This window comes from Prionailurus viverrinus, chromosome A1 (assembly GCF_022837055.1).
Source record: "Prionailurus viverrinus isolate Anna chromosome A1, UM_Priviv_1.0, whole genome shotgun sequence".
NCBI classification, from domain to species: Eukaryota; Metazoa; Chordata; class Mammalia; order Carnivora; family Felidae; genus Prionailurus; species Prionailurus viverrinus.
This window is the reverse complement of record NC_062561.1, coordinates 57,466,406-57,481,374: the sequence shown is the minus strand read 5'-3', so window position 1 is coordinate 57,481,374 and position 14,969 is coordinate 57,466,406.

The following is a 14,969-nucleotide window of genomic DNA, read 5'->3' as shown; positions in this document are numbered from 1 at the left end:
TCATCCCCAAGTGCCAAATGGGGTAGGTACTAATATTATCAGCAGTGTTTCACTGATCAGAACCCAGAGGCACACAAAGGTTAAGCTACTACTCCAAGGTTCTGCAGAAGCATGTGTTGGAGCTGGGGCTCGAATCCAAACAGTCCAGCTTCAGAGTCTGCATAAACGGACAAAGGGAGGGTGTCACATCAAGCAAATTTTCATGGACTAGTTTTCTGAAATATCTTTTATTACTGGGAGATTTGGAACACTTTCCCCACTCATGTCTTTTCTATTTATGTTAGTTTTAAAGGTCCTGTCAAATGTGGGGAGAATTTATGTGTGGAATCAAGGTATTTTACTGTGATTACTTCTAATTTTAGTGGCATACTAAAGTAAGTCCTTGATGTTCGTGGCAGTTGAGCATTGTTCAATTAAAAACAATAATAACCCAAATATTTTGTACTAAAATGTGAATGTTTCTCTTGAATAAGTTCAAGCAAATCATACTAGGTTGATATCAGCATGTCAATTTCTGCTAATGTCTTTATTATATCTATATTTTGGGTAAAATGGAATTTATGACTTAACCTATTCTGATAATATTCTTCAATATCCATTAGAAGACTAATTTCTTGATAAATTTTATTAAGTATATTATTTCTTTACTAATATTAAGCTAGACTTAAGTAAGACTTTCTATTTATAATATAATGCTCTAAACTTAAGAGGACATGTTATAATAGAATGTTTATTATATTTTATTTTAAGTAATGTTCTTGGACAATATATCTACAAGATTTCCCATAGCCTATAGTAATTCAGTACAAAATAGGTTTTAATGTAAATCAAATGTTCTTTAAAATACTATATACAAATAATGTGCATATGTGATAAACATATGCATATGTGTTCATTTATTTTTATAGCATTTTGAGGTTTATTATTTGAGAAAACCTAATTTTGCAGCAAATGATCTTTTATTACCTGGTAAAAGTATAATTAGGGATAATTAGTTTTTACTAACTTGCTAATTAAAAGTCCCCAAAGAAAGTCAATTTACTTATTTATATTAAGCATATTTCTCATTGTAAAGAATCTAAAATAAAATAGAAAATATTAAAACAAATCTGGATGTGCTTAAATAAAATTGAATCAATCAAGCCAGTGCATAATTGGCATAGGTCCTCTTGTCATTTTGTATGATACACGTGAGGCTTTGTATTTTCAAATGAAAAGCCAAATGAGGCAAAGCATACTGTATTAAATACTGCTAAAATGATTTCTCCTACTTTGGTTTTATGAGTGGAATTTTTTAAAGTTGGCAAAAGAACCAACACCTCGCTTCAAGAAAGGTGCTGATATTTTAGCAAATAATAATAGTTAAATATGACTGAGTGACCTATTCTAGAAACTGTTCTAAGGCAGAGCTCTTGACAGAATGCATTAGGACCAATCAATTTCAAGTCATTGGCTCAAATGACCAGGGCATACACTAAGTATTTTGCATCTAGAGACTTTGCGTGTCTCTAAAGATTAGATGACTTGATAATATTGCATATTTAACATTTTAGAAAGATAACTTGTGCAGACCAAAGCTGGGGTTTGATTTGGTTTCAGAAGATTTGGTTACTAGATATGTCTGTTGTTATCTGTGGGTCATAGACAGGGAAGAATAACCCCTAAGACTGTTGGAGGGGTTAATACCTTCCCTATCAGTACTTCAGTAACACAATGGACATGCTAGAATTTTCGTAAACATCAAAGAGGTAACACCCTAAAAATGCCTAAAACAATGCCAGCAGAATAGGAGAGGTTCAGAAAAGATCTGGCAAATCTGAATTTAGAAAAAAAAGGAACCTGGGACACTAATACTGAATGACTTCAGACTGCTTCATAAATTTGTCTAGACAGATTATACATATGCATATATATGTTGCATGTAGAGAGGTTTATTGTATAATATTTTGATAAGGTCAGTACAAAGTTAATGGTCTAGGCATCAGTACCTTTTTTGAAAATAATTTGTTGAGAAATGGAGTTTAGAATTCCTTATTGGAAAGGACTATTTTCAATTAGAGTGATGAACAGCCAACATCTTTGTAATATTTTCTATTCAATCCCATTTTTCTTTTTTTCCCCCCTGATATGTGGATATTCTTGTACCAGAGGAGTGTTAACTCTGTGATGTAATCTAAAAGAATTTTCTTCTTTTTGGCTTCGGAAGCAGTGAGGGAAAGGGATAAATAGCCAAAATAATAGCAATAGCACCGGGGAGAGAATGCAGTCAATAAGATTTAAACAAGACTTAGTTCATCTGCAAAGTAATTGTTCAACTCTATCATTGGAATTGTTTATAATTTTTTTAAAACCTGAGGTTCTGAGGAGATTAGATGTATTACAAGCTCAGAATGATGGGTGAATGTAATTGTATTCATCCATATAGTGATTTACCTTAGTAGTATAGCAAATTTAGCATTTATGGTTTTAGGTGGTTGTTGTGAGGGGTAAGTGACTAGATTAGATTTTAGTTGAAATGGCCCACAAGTAACTTACAGGCTTCTGGAAAGGTGGAAAAGTGATGGAATACTTTTACATATCAAAAGCTGTGAGAAGAAATGCATTAGTAATTGAAGTCAAAATCTAATATTAATGTGATTTTTTTCCATTCATCTTTTCACATGGCCAACTATATAAAATGTACACTATATAACAAGTCTTCACTATACATTAAGCACATATCTGCTGTTTTCTGTTCTTGTGGCCTCCTGGACTCTGAAATGAGTAGATTTTTAATTTTTTTAATGTTTATTTATTTTTGAGAGAGAGAAACAGACTGTGAGCAGGAGAGGGGCAGAGAGAGAGGGAGACACAGAATCTGAAGCAGTCTCCAGGCTCTGAGCGGTCACCACAGAGCCCCATGTGGGGCTCAAACCCACAAATCACAAGGTTATGACCTGAGCTGAAGTTGGACGCTTATCCTCTACTGAGCCACCCAGGCACCCAAGTAATGAGTAGACTTTTAGACAGCAATTGTATTTGAATTATGGTTGTAACCTTTTGAAAAATTAATAAACTAAAATTTCTGCTTATCTCAAAAATTTTGGGTGATATAACTAGAGTTGTTTTACCAGAAACCCACATCATACTAATAACTTAAGGCAGTTATTTGTCAGTTGAGATTATTTAAGCTAAACAGAAAAGAATGAGAAGTATCTAAATATTCAAATAAGAAAATAAATATTTTGTGCCCATGTTTTTTTACTGGTAATTAAAATTTTAACTGGGCAAGGGAAAAATGACAATTGAAGCATACATAAAAGTTTTATATTTGGGAAGATAAAATAATATATTTATTTATTTCCACATGTTTCATTGTAGAAATCATTATAAAGATATTATATTCAACAGATTTACAAAGGAATATATATATAATGCCATCAGACAGAATGGTTTTTCTTTGGAAATATAATTCCCTAACTTATAAATGTGCTATTCTGACTTAAACTTCTATTCTGCTTCCTTAGAAAAATAATTCCAAGTGTATATATATATACATATATATATATATATATGTATATATATATATATGACTTTTTCATATTATTAATACCTTAATGTATATCAGTGCTTTTAAATATATTCTATATATCATTTATAAGAAAGAAGTAAAATATCAATGTTCATTAGCTCTTGATTTTCCTAAATATTTTATTACCATTTTAAACAATAATGTGCCAGAAAATATACGTGATTAATCTGATTCCACTTGTATTTATATATAATAACATAGAAAAGTTTGTGCATGGCTTTTATCTTTTTGAAAATGGCTTATTTTTCCAATAGCAATATATGTCAAAATGCTGAAATGACAGCATCTTTATCTTCTTGAACCTCAAATATGATGTAGCTCATTACATTAGCACCGAGAAAGCAGGCCATAAATTACCACAGTGTGTTCAGGCATGTCTGCAGGCTTGACATTGCCTTCCTCACAGGATATCCATCATTCCAGAAATGTCCTGGATACTGAAGGGACAGACTGCAAAGAAATTAAATCCTAAAATAGAGCCATACAGTTTCTTACTGTTAATATCAGATACAAGATATTGTTATATCAGTTGAGTCTCTACCTCATTGATGAATTCAGTAATCAAGATAGATTATGAAGAATTTCATACTTTAAAAACTATGGAGAGCTTACATATGTTTACATCATTTATAGAGATTGAAAATGGGATAAGTGAGTAAAATAATAGAAAAAAAATTGAAACATGAAAAAAGTATTTTCATTTTTTATGTCATACATTTTAGAAAATAATAACTTTACTAAAATAAACATGAGAGTTGTTTACTTTCAGGACTGATAAATACATTATTCTTAAAGAATACACATAAAGAACATGCTTGGGTTGATGGTCAAAAATTTTAATTGCAGTACTTATAGTGTGTAACATAGGACTACATTATGAATAATGTTAAAGTTGCAGAGAGAAAAGAACATGTTAAAAGGTACAAATTACAGTGTCTTCTTCTGGCCTAGGAATGTTAAGTTCCATGAGGGAACAAATGGGAAAAAGAAACTATTTAAATGCAGTGCCCGTTCAGAATATTAAGTATGGAAAGAATATTCCATCACACACTCATTGATTTCAATGAGTGATGCAAGGTCTTATTGTTGAGGGACTAGAAAGGACAAGACATCAGGAAATTTAAGATTCTATAATTTTTTTCTTTGGAAATAGAAAAGGAAAATTGGAAGGGAAATATGTTTCATATATTAATATTTGGTTCATTGATTTTTTAATGTTTATATATTTTTGAGAGAGAGAGAGCATGAACAAGGGAGGGGCAGAGAAAGGGAGACAGAATCCGAAGCAGGCTCCAGGCTCTAAGCGGTCAACATAGAGCCTGACGTGGGGCTCAAACTCATGGACCGCCAGATCATGACTTGAACCAAAGTAGGATGCTCAATTGACTAAGCCACCCAGGTGCCCAGTTTATTGATTTTCTTAACTCAACATTGAAAATGTTACTGTTTTGTGAGACTTTCGGTACTTATTTCTTTTATCTGATTCCATTTTTTTCTTTTTTACAGTTAAAACATTGATCATGTTACCAAGTCTATAGTGAAGATAAAAACATCAAACTTCATCTAATATAATTTTATATTAGATAATGGTAAACTATGTATTCATATTTTGGAAAAGGTGACAAACAAACAAATGCTAAGATAAATGAGAATGTAAACCAATCCCTGCTGATCTGCAGCTGTGGCAGAATAATGCCCTCCACCAAATGGGCAATGATCTCATCCCCAAAACCTGTGAATATTACCTTACATGGCAAAATGATCTTTATTGGTGATGTGAAACATAATACAAAACAAACAGAAGAGACTAAATAAAACGATCTGTGTTGATGCAAGGGCATGGACCATAAGACGGTGAGAGTAGTCTGAATTAGCCAGGTGGACCCCATCTAATCACATTGTTAGAAGCAGAGAAATAGCTCCAGCTTGAAGAAGAGGAAAGCAGAGAGATACAGCAGAAGGGAAGTTGGAGACATTTGAAGTCTGTGAGGGAATCTACTGCCTAGCATGAGGGTTAGGTGACACAGAAGTGTGGGAGCCAGCTGGAAAGCATCAGAATAAATACAGACAACCTCTTGACAACCAGCAAAGGTGGTGCAGACCTCAGTCCCAGGACCCAAATGCCCTCCACAACCAGAATAAGTTTGGAAGCTGTTTCATTCCCAGAACCTCCTAAAAGGCAAAGACTTTGGGTTACACCAACTTTGGCCTCTGAGACCCTAAGTTGAAAGCCAACCGAGCCCATCAGGACCAACTTACTGAGGTTAGTTAATAAATGTGCATTGCTTTAAGCAGATAAATCATGGTGATTTTGTAAAGCAACAATAGAAAGTCATACAGCAGTATAGATATTTCTATCAGAGAATTGTTTCCACTTAAAGAAAAAATGTTAAATGGTTAAAAGTTTGAAATGTACTCAAGGCCATTATTAAGATTGTGTCTTAATTCTAATATAAATAAGAAGAATGGAAGAAAATAATATTCATGCACATATATTATTAAAATAATTTTTAATACAAGCATGAATACAGTGTGTTTCAATATCCTTCCAAATGTGAAATTAGGGAAAACTATAATCAAAATTACATGTGAGCAGAAAATGGTAAGGTGCCTAGTACCTCGTTTGTTGTGATAGCCTATTCAGAGTCTGATATAGAAAACTTGGTAGGCAGAGTCAGATATTTGCAGAAGACCTCTACTCCAAGGCAAACTCATATCTAAACGTATTCTCAGTCGGTGCTGTTAGTAGTGAAGCTGCTCAATTGACCTGACTTTTGTACAAATTGTATTCCTTGCCTCATTACAGCTGGAGATGTTAGCAGTCATAAGAACAACAACAACAAAAAACCTTACAGGTGGTGGGGGGGGGGGTATGCAATGCTTGTTTGATACCAACTATGATAAGAAAGAAAAAAAAACCTATCCTCTTATGCAGGTGAACATTTTTAGTTGGGATGGCTCAAACCCATTTAGGGTTTGAGTGACAACAAAAAATACAAATAATTATTAACATTGCTGATTGTATTTCATGTAAATCACCTGGCCATTCACCTCTCATTGGTTGTGTGTACGGAGATAGTTTTTCCCTGCCCCAATGCTTAATAAGTGCTATTTTTAAAACTCTGATAGCATTTCCATGTAAATTCTGAGTGTGTTGGTAGAAATGTAATAGATACTGATGACAGATTTTGATAACATAATTGTATAAGATATGATTTGCAGGTTAAAATTGGAAAATTGGAAGGTGACCAAATATCAAGGGCAAATTACCAGAGTAAATGTTTTGATTTAGGATTCATTCTATTTAATATCATGGGCAAGAATGGAGACTTTTCTAGCAATCATCAATCATCCAAATTGTCAATCAACTATTAGATAAATCTTTATAGAGTGCTTAAATAAGTACAGTAGAATGTAATGTATAGTACCCTGCTCTCCGTATGTAAGAGTTAAAAGAAATACTCCTTTGTTAGATTACACTTGAGTTTATTTTAATGTGTTAAAGCATTTTTCAGAGAGGAAAAATACTGTTTCAAAGTTCCCTTTACCCATTTAAATGTCCAAGTAGGAATCCGTAAACTCTTACCATTTCTGGACATACAATAGCAGAAACCTTTCTGCATCTGCCTCACTGCTTGTCAACAACTGTCTGCTTTTCTGTGTTTCAGAATATTGCTAAGAGCATATAACCTTGCCATTGCAATTTCAGACTGATTTTCTTTTTCATGTTCCCTATCTAGTTGCCTAGATTCCAAGGTCATCTGTTAGTTCTCCCTGTAGGAACTGATAAAAAGGTAAATTGAAAAAAAAAAGAATTTAAATTCTGTAACAATGCCAGCAAATAACCTACATAATATTTTGAACTGGCAATTTAAAATCTGAAGGCATCTTGACCTGAAAACACTGGGAGATGAAGGCATAGATGACAAAACAAAATAATAAAATATTTAGAAGGTAAAATATATTTTAAAAATATTGAGTAACAGGTAGTCCTTATTAAATGAAATAATGAAATAAGATTTCAAATTTTAGAGAATGCTAAATTCTCTAAATGATTGTAATGTTGTAGCTATATTAACCGTTTCATGCTTTATGGCTATAGTATGCTCATAACCTGAAAAAAAGTTAATGAATCTCTTCTTTTATCATTCAAAATTATACTTTGGTCTTGAGTAGACTCTTGCTCATTGGATATTTAAATTGAAATGGCAGTAATAGTAATAACAACATTTTATCTAACATAAGATCATTTTTAGAAAACAAAAGAGAAAGAGATAATCAAAATAGAGATTTTGGTTGTAGTTCCAAAAAGAACAAATAGCATGTCAGAGGTATTGTAAAGGTAAAAACAGATCAGGAAAATTAACATGTGTCAGTGTGATATTATTTAATTGTTAAAAGATGAATTTGGGATATTTGCAAGTAATATAATAGATAGTTATCTAAAGATGGTAGGATTCTCAATCACCGATATAAAAAAATCTATTAAATGTAACATATGATGAAAAAACTAATTTGGAACTATTTGTAGGAAATAAGTCAATTGCTAGATATTTATTTAAAAATTAGTGATTGTATACTTTGCATTTATCAAAAGCAATAGAATATAGAAAATTTGTCTATTACTATGATACACTGTGATGGCTCAGCATAACCTCTGTTAGGGTGAGTTTTATCTCTGAAGGTGTGTAGGCCATAGTGCCCAGTTATTTCATCAAACACCAGTGTAGGTGCTACTGTGCAGGTAGATGTGTTTAGCAGCTATATGATCAGTTAACATTAAGAACAGGAGATTACTCTCAATAATATCGGTGGGCCTCATTCAGTCATTTGAAAGCCCTTCGTAGCATAACCTGAGGAGTCTGTGACAAAAAGTTGTCATTATGTCTCAAGACTCAGAAGCAAGTCTTTCTGGTCTGGTGGCCTGCCCAGCAAATTTCACATTTGTCCTGGGATCATGTCAGCCAGTTTATTAAAATAAATTTCTTTAAATAGGGGCAGGTAGGTAGATAGATTCTATTGGTTCTGTTTCTCTAGAGAAACCCTATTGATACAGCTTTGCACATAAAATATAAGTATCAGAGGTATTCAATGATTACTGCAATAGTTGTTTGACACATAGAAATAGATTTTCAAAAATGAGCGGTGCCTGGGTGGGTCAGTGGGTTAAGCATCTGACTTCAGCTCAGGTCATGATCTCGGGGTTCATGAGCTCAAGCCCCATGTCAGGTTCTGGGCTGACAGCTCAGAGCCTGGAGCCTGCTTCAGATTCATTGTCTCTGTCTCTCTCTGCCCCTCCCCCACTCATACTCTGTCTCTCTCTCTCCTTCTCCCTCTCTCTCTCTCAAAAATAAAAAAATAACTTACGAAAATGCTTCCTAAGTTCATGTTTCTACATTTATTCTATTTTAACACATCACATTCTAACTGAAGACTTTTTCCTGAGCACCAATTTCCATGAGAAGGAAAAGCAGAGCTAAAGTTTTAAAACCCTTTTCTGTCTAGTACCCACATTTCCTTTAGCTTTTCTGACTATTTTTGTCTGTGAAATTGTGTGTTTTCTGCATTGCTAAGTGGATCCTTACTTGTGATTGATATTTCCCTTACAAAAGCATCTAAACCTGTATTTATTCTGTGGTTATTTTTTTTTCAATATAAGCAGTAGTAATAGAAAACTAATAGAAAAAAAGAACTAATAGAAAAAGAAATCCATCATATGTAATACCTAATGATTATTGTCACTTTACGATTATTTGAAACAATGAAATACAAGGATGATTTTTACTCTTTTTATGCTGTACTTTGATTTTAATTTTTTTAATGTTTATTTATTTTTGACACACACACAGAGATACAGAGTGCAAGCAGGAGAGGGGTAGAGAGAGAGGGAGACATAGAATCTGAAGCAGGTTCCAGGCTCTGAGCTGTCAGCACAGAGCCTAATGCAGGGCTCAAAACAACAAACTGTGAGATCATAACCTGAGCCGAAGTCAGATGCTTAACCCACTGATCCAGCCAGGTGCCCCTTAATGCTATACTTTTAAATGGCCAAATTCTCTTTCTTTCTTCCATCCGTCTATCCTCTTCTACATTCAGGTAACAATAGAAGATGAGACATTTGTGCTATTGTCAGAGATTTGAAATAGTTAACAGCAAAGAATTAAGTCAGTTGATACATACAGTTGTCCTAATAAAACATTCCTTTTGATGCTTTGTGATTCATGTGAGTCTATAATTGCCACATAATTAGGAACCCACAAAAATAGTAGCTAAGTTAAGATAGCCAGTTTCAAGAATATCCCAGAGTTTCATAGATGTTTTGGTTGGGGGGGAGGGGGGAAGGAAGGAATTAGGTCAAAGTATGTGTGGCACATACAAAATAGCATTAAAATTAATGCAATATACATTCTTCCTTTCTATAAATACATAAACTTATTTTTGAGTCACATTATAGAATTAAGCTCCAGGAGTTAATTTCACAACGGATAATTTAGTTGGCTTAGAAATCCAAGTGAGCAGGGGCGCCTGTGTGGCTCAGTCAGTTAAGCATCCAACCTTAGCTCAGGTCATGATCTCTGGATTCCTGAGTTTGAGCCCCACGTTGGGCTCTCTGCTATCAGCTCAGAGCCTGGAGACTGCTTCAGATTCTGTGTCTCCCTCTCTTAGCCCCTCCCCTGCTTGCACTCTGTCTCTCTCTCTCTTTCTCAAAAATAAAAACAACATTAAAAAAAAATCGAGATGAGCAGCCACTATGTCAGGCATGAGGCCATAAAATAATCTGGTCACTAGTTGATATAAATTTTGGTATTAAATATCTAATAGATTTTAGAAATAAGGGTTGCCAAAATGTGAATGCAGCAGTATATCTAAATAATTAATGCATAATTAATTAATCCATCAGTTAAGTTTTTTTTTCCTTTCTAGAAGTAAAAGTTACAGATAAAACCTATATATTTTTACCCTTTTGTATACATTCATCTATTGTTCTCCATAATAAGAAATGACTCTGCTAAGTACCTTATAATAGCAAATATAAATTAAATCATGTTATTTAAGTGCAGTAAGAAATCAATATGGTTTAGAAAGTTTAAAAGAATAAAGACTATAACTTTTTTCTGATAAACCCTTTAAAAAATTGAATTATCACTCAATATATCAGGGTATATTCAATATATCAGGGTATATTCAATATATCAGGGTATATTATCCCTTAAGATGAATAATAATATGTACTTACTCATTATTTTAATATACATATAGCAATGATAGAGAAAACAATAAATATTAAGTGACCAAGCACTACAGCAAAAAGTGGAAACTTTATTTTTAAAAGCAATTTTTGTGTGATTTTACTTTATTATCTGCCCAGCCACTCAAATACATGTACTTAAGAGTTTTAAAAATAATTTATATTAATAACTTTGATGAAAGTAGAAGTACAACCCATCTTCCTTTATGAAAGCATCTGCTTCTGGAATATACAATAAAATGGACTCTATATAAAAATACATTTTATAACTAAGAGTTTAGGTTTTGCTGGAAATGCTTAGATTTAGCATTTATGGCAAAACTAAATGTTTTATGCACAATTTATTTAAGAGAAAATGTTCAGAATGGTGATTTAAAGAATTCCTTTCTTTTTTAAAATTTATTATTTTGAGAGAGAAAGCATACACCATAAGAGGAGAGGGGCAGAGAAAGAGGAAGAGAAAGAGGGAGAGAGAGAGAATCCCAACATGGGGCTCAAACTCACCAACCGTGTGATCATGACCCGAACCGAAATCAAGAGTCGGACACTGGAGGCACCTTGGTGTCATCACAGTTGGTGAGTTTGAGCCCCACATGGGGTTCTGTGCTGATAGCACAGCCTGCTTGAGAATCTCTCTCTTCTTCTCTCTTTCTCCCTCTCTCTCGCTCTCAAAAATGAATAAATAAACTTAAAAAAAAAAGTCAGACACTCAAATGACTGAGCCACGCAGATGCCCCAATTGTGTATTTCCAATTTCAGAACTGTTAAATGTTACATGCACTTATTTTTCATTTGTATTAGTGCCTGAGATATTTTAATAAGGACCTGTAATTATGATTACCATTAGATTGTGATCAGATTAATTAATTTGTTTTCAATTTTTGTTCAATTCAAACAGTAACTGTTTAATGTACCGCCGGCACTGATTCAGTTACTGTGGGTATTGGGGCATAAGAGGTAACAGAGTCTTTTCCACAGATAAGAGAAGACACTGGTTGGGTTTTGTCCCAGGCCAGAGACTAAGCCCTCCCTTTCCCCTGTACTCACAATGCAGAGGTGAGAATGTTGAGGTTGTCAGGATGGTTTTGAATCTGAAGCGGTTTATAAGCAAAGATAAAATGCTTCCAGAATCAACCCCCTGAGAGGGATACAGCCATGATGGTGGCAATATGGTTGACAAAGATGGGTTATGTCAGAGGACATAAGGCGACCCTCTGTACACGATGTCTCCTCAGTAGTCAGCATGTGGGTCCACCAAAAACCCTGCTCAGTTTCCTAGAGAAGAATAGATTTGTGTTTTTGACAGTGGAAAGTTGAGTAAATTCTTATCGAATGGCCTTTTTATTCTTCAATTCAGATAGAAGTGGCAAAGATTGAGGGAAAGAGATGCCCCAATTAAAGGTGAAGAGACTGGAGGAGTTATTGCAGGGCAGGGCTGGCATCCTGAATGTGATTAGAGACATTAACTTGCCAGCCAGGATTGCTGGTGAGCCTCCCTTGCTCCAGTCTGCACTGGAATCAACTACAATTGTATCAATCTTACAGTGGCATGAAGAGCAAATGGCTAAGGTAGTTAAGAAAATTGGTGACAGTGATTTAAGTGCCAATCCACATAGAAAAGGAAGGGAGAGCAAAAGGGGAAAACAGAAAATGAGGTAGAAGAGGGATCAAAACAAAATCAAAATGAGAAAGAAGAACAGACATGCTAGAGATAAATAGAATCAAAATATTGGAAGAGTGTGATCAAATAGTACAAAACCCCCAACTGATTATTTCACAGATAAAAGACTTCCAGGGAATGTTGAGTTCCATTGATGTCAGTCCAAGTCTTTGAGATCAACCAGAGGGAAATTTTACTTTTGGCTTTTGCCTGCAGATTACTTTCACTTGCTCTTTCGTTCCATTTGCTCCTTCTCACAGTGTGCCTCAATCCTCATCTGTACTACCTTACACCAATCTTAATAGAAGAGCATTTGGAACAAAGCTATTCCTAGTCCTATTATTGGGGGATTCTGATAAGAGGTTGTCTAACCGTATGCAAAGCAGTTCTGGTATAAAGGGAACTGCAGTGCCCTCCTCTATGTTAACCATTCCAAATGGTATTTGCATAATAGTAGAGCCTTATATTCTTACTTTCATGAACCTGTAAACAGTGGTACTGTTGTATGATTGAAATTCAGAGATGAAGACTATATTGGTTTCCCTAATATTATATTGTATGTGCCTATGCTTTTCTGATACCGTTAACTATTAAGGCCTGTAAAGAATTCTAGGTTTCAGAATAATATAGCTCAGAACTGACAAGTAAACATCATGAATGCTGCCTAATTGATAAGTGCATTTTTCTAACTATGTAGAGAATTAACTGAAGAATTCTTGATGTGCTCTCTCAATCAATCACTATCAATTCATCAGAATTTGTGCATCAGAAGCAAGCTAGTCAACATTTTTAGCCTTCTCCTAGGAAATCCAGAAGGATTGTCAATCCAGCCAATTGTCATTGGCTCTTGTACCACAGACAAATGATGAAGCAAAAGTTACATCTAAGGGAACAGGGAGGATTTGGTTTCATGGCATTCACAAAAATACGGGGCTTCCTGAAATTTAATCCATTCGAGGCTGATCTCCACAGAGACTTCTAAAACAGGATAAGAACCCAGAATTTCTTCTTTTCCACAAAAACTTCTGCTGGACCTTTGCAGTTGGATTTCACATTGTTAAGGGCGCATCGATTTTGCTCTTCATCATGATTGTGTTTCACTCCCCCCATATTTGTTATAAAACAGTCATATATTTTTTGTACCTTGGTGGGATTTTTGTCTTAAAAAGTATGAAAGCATTTTACTAATTTATATAAAATTCCAATCCACATGTTTTTTTATATTCTCAAAATAATTCTATTTAGTCAATGTTATTCTTTTTCTTTTTTTGAGAGAGAAAGAGAGAAGGAACTAGTGAGTAGGGAAGGGACGGGGGAGAGAGAGAGAGAGAGAGAGAGAGAGAGAGAGAGAGAGAGAGAGAATATCTTAAGCAGGCTCCACACCCAGCACAGAGCCCAAAGTAGGGCCCAGTCTCACCAACTGTGAGATCACGACCTGAGCTGAAATCAAGAGTAGGATGCGTAACCAACTGAGCCACGCAGGCATCCCTCGCCAATGCTATTCTTCTGTGTTCACTCCAACATTGTAAAATTGAGGCATTTCTAAGGTACAAAGGGACAAAATCGGTTCCACGTTTAAAATCTCAAAATTTCCAAATTTCTCAAAGACTTTTAAAATTAAATATAGTTTATCTTGTTATTTTTTTAAAGTTTATTTTATTTTGAGAGAGAGTTTGTGGATATGTGCAAGCCAGGGAAGGGTGGAGAGAGAAGGGGAGAGAATCCCTAGTAGGCTCCACACTGTTGGCACAGAGCCTGACAGGGCTTGATCTCAAGAACCACGAGATCATGACCTGAGCTGAAATCAAGAGTTGGACGCTTAACTGACTGAGCCACCCAGGCACCCCTAGTTTATATTATTTTTTAATATTGGGAGTAGATTTTCAGATAAAAAGGAATTTTTTTAATAATAGTCATATTTCATCATCTTCCCATATAAGTATGGGAACATAGTATATATGGGCCTCTCTGGGCTCTATCCCAATACATTGAAATATTTGGCTGTGCTTGCACTAATACAACCTTGCTTTAATTATTATAATTGTTTATATTAATAATTCTAATTCTTCATGAATTATTTGATTTTCAGACAGGATATGTCCCCCCCTTTTTTTTACATTTTAAATATTTTATTTTCTAAAATTTCACATTTATTATTCCTACATTTTTAGGGTTTCTACCAACCCTAAAAGCAATATTACTTAAATGCATTTCTTGGTGATCCAACTCAAAATGTTGAGCCTTTTGTGGACTACCACACCCTTCTCCATTTGCTTTTTTTAGAATTAAACAAAAAGACTCCTCACCCCTGTAACTTGAAGCTACATCGCAGAATGTGAAATTTTGGCTTGACCTGTGTTTTTTTCTATTTATGTAAGATATTGCCACTCCAGTATGACTACAGTGACTGCTTTATAGTCTCTTTGTTTATGTATTGTCTACATATATTCCTTAAAACCAAATCATGTGGCAAATGTAGCACACCCATT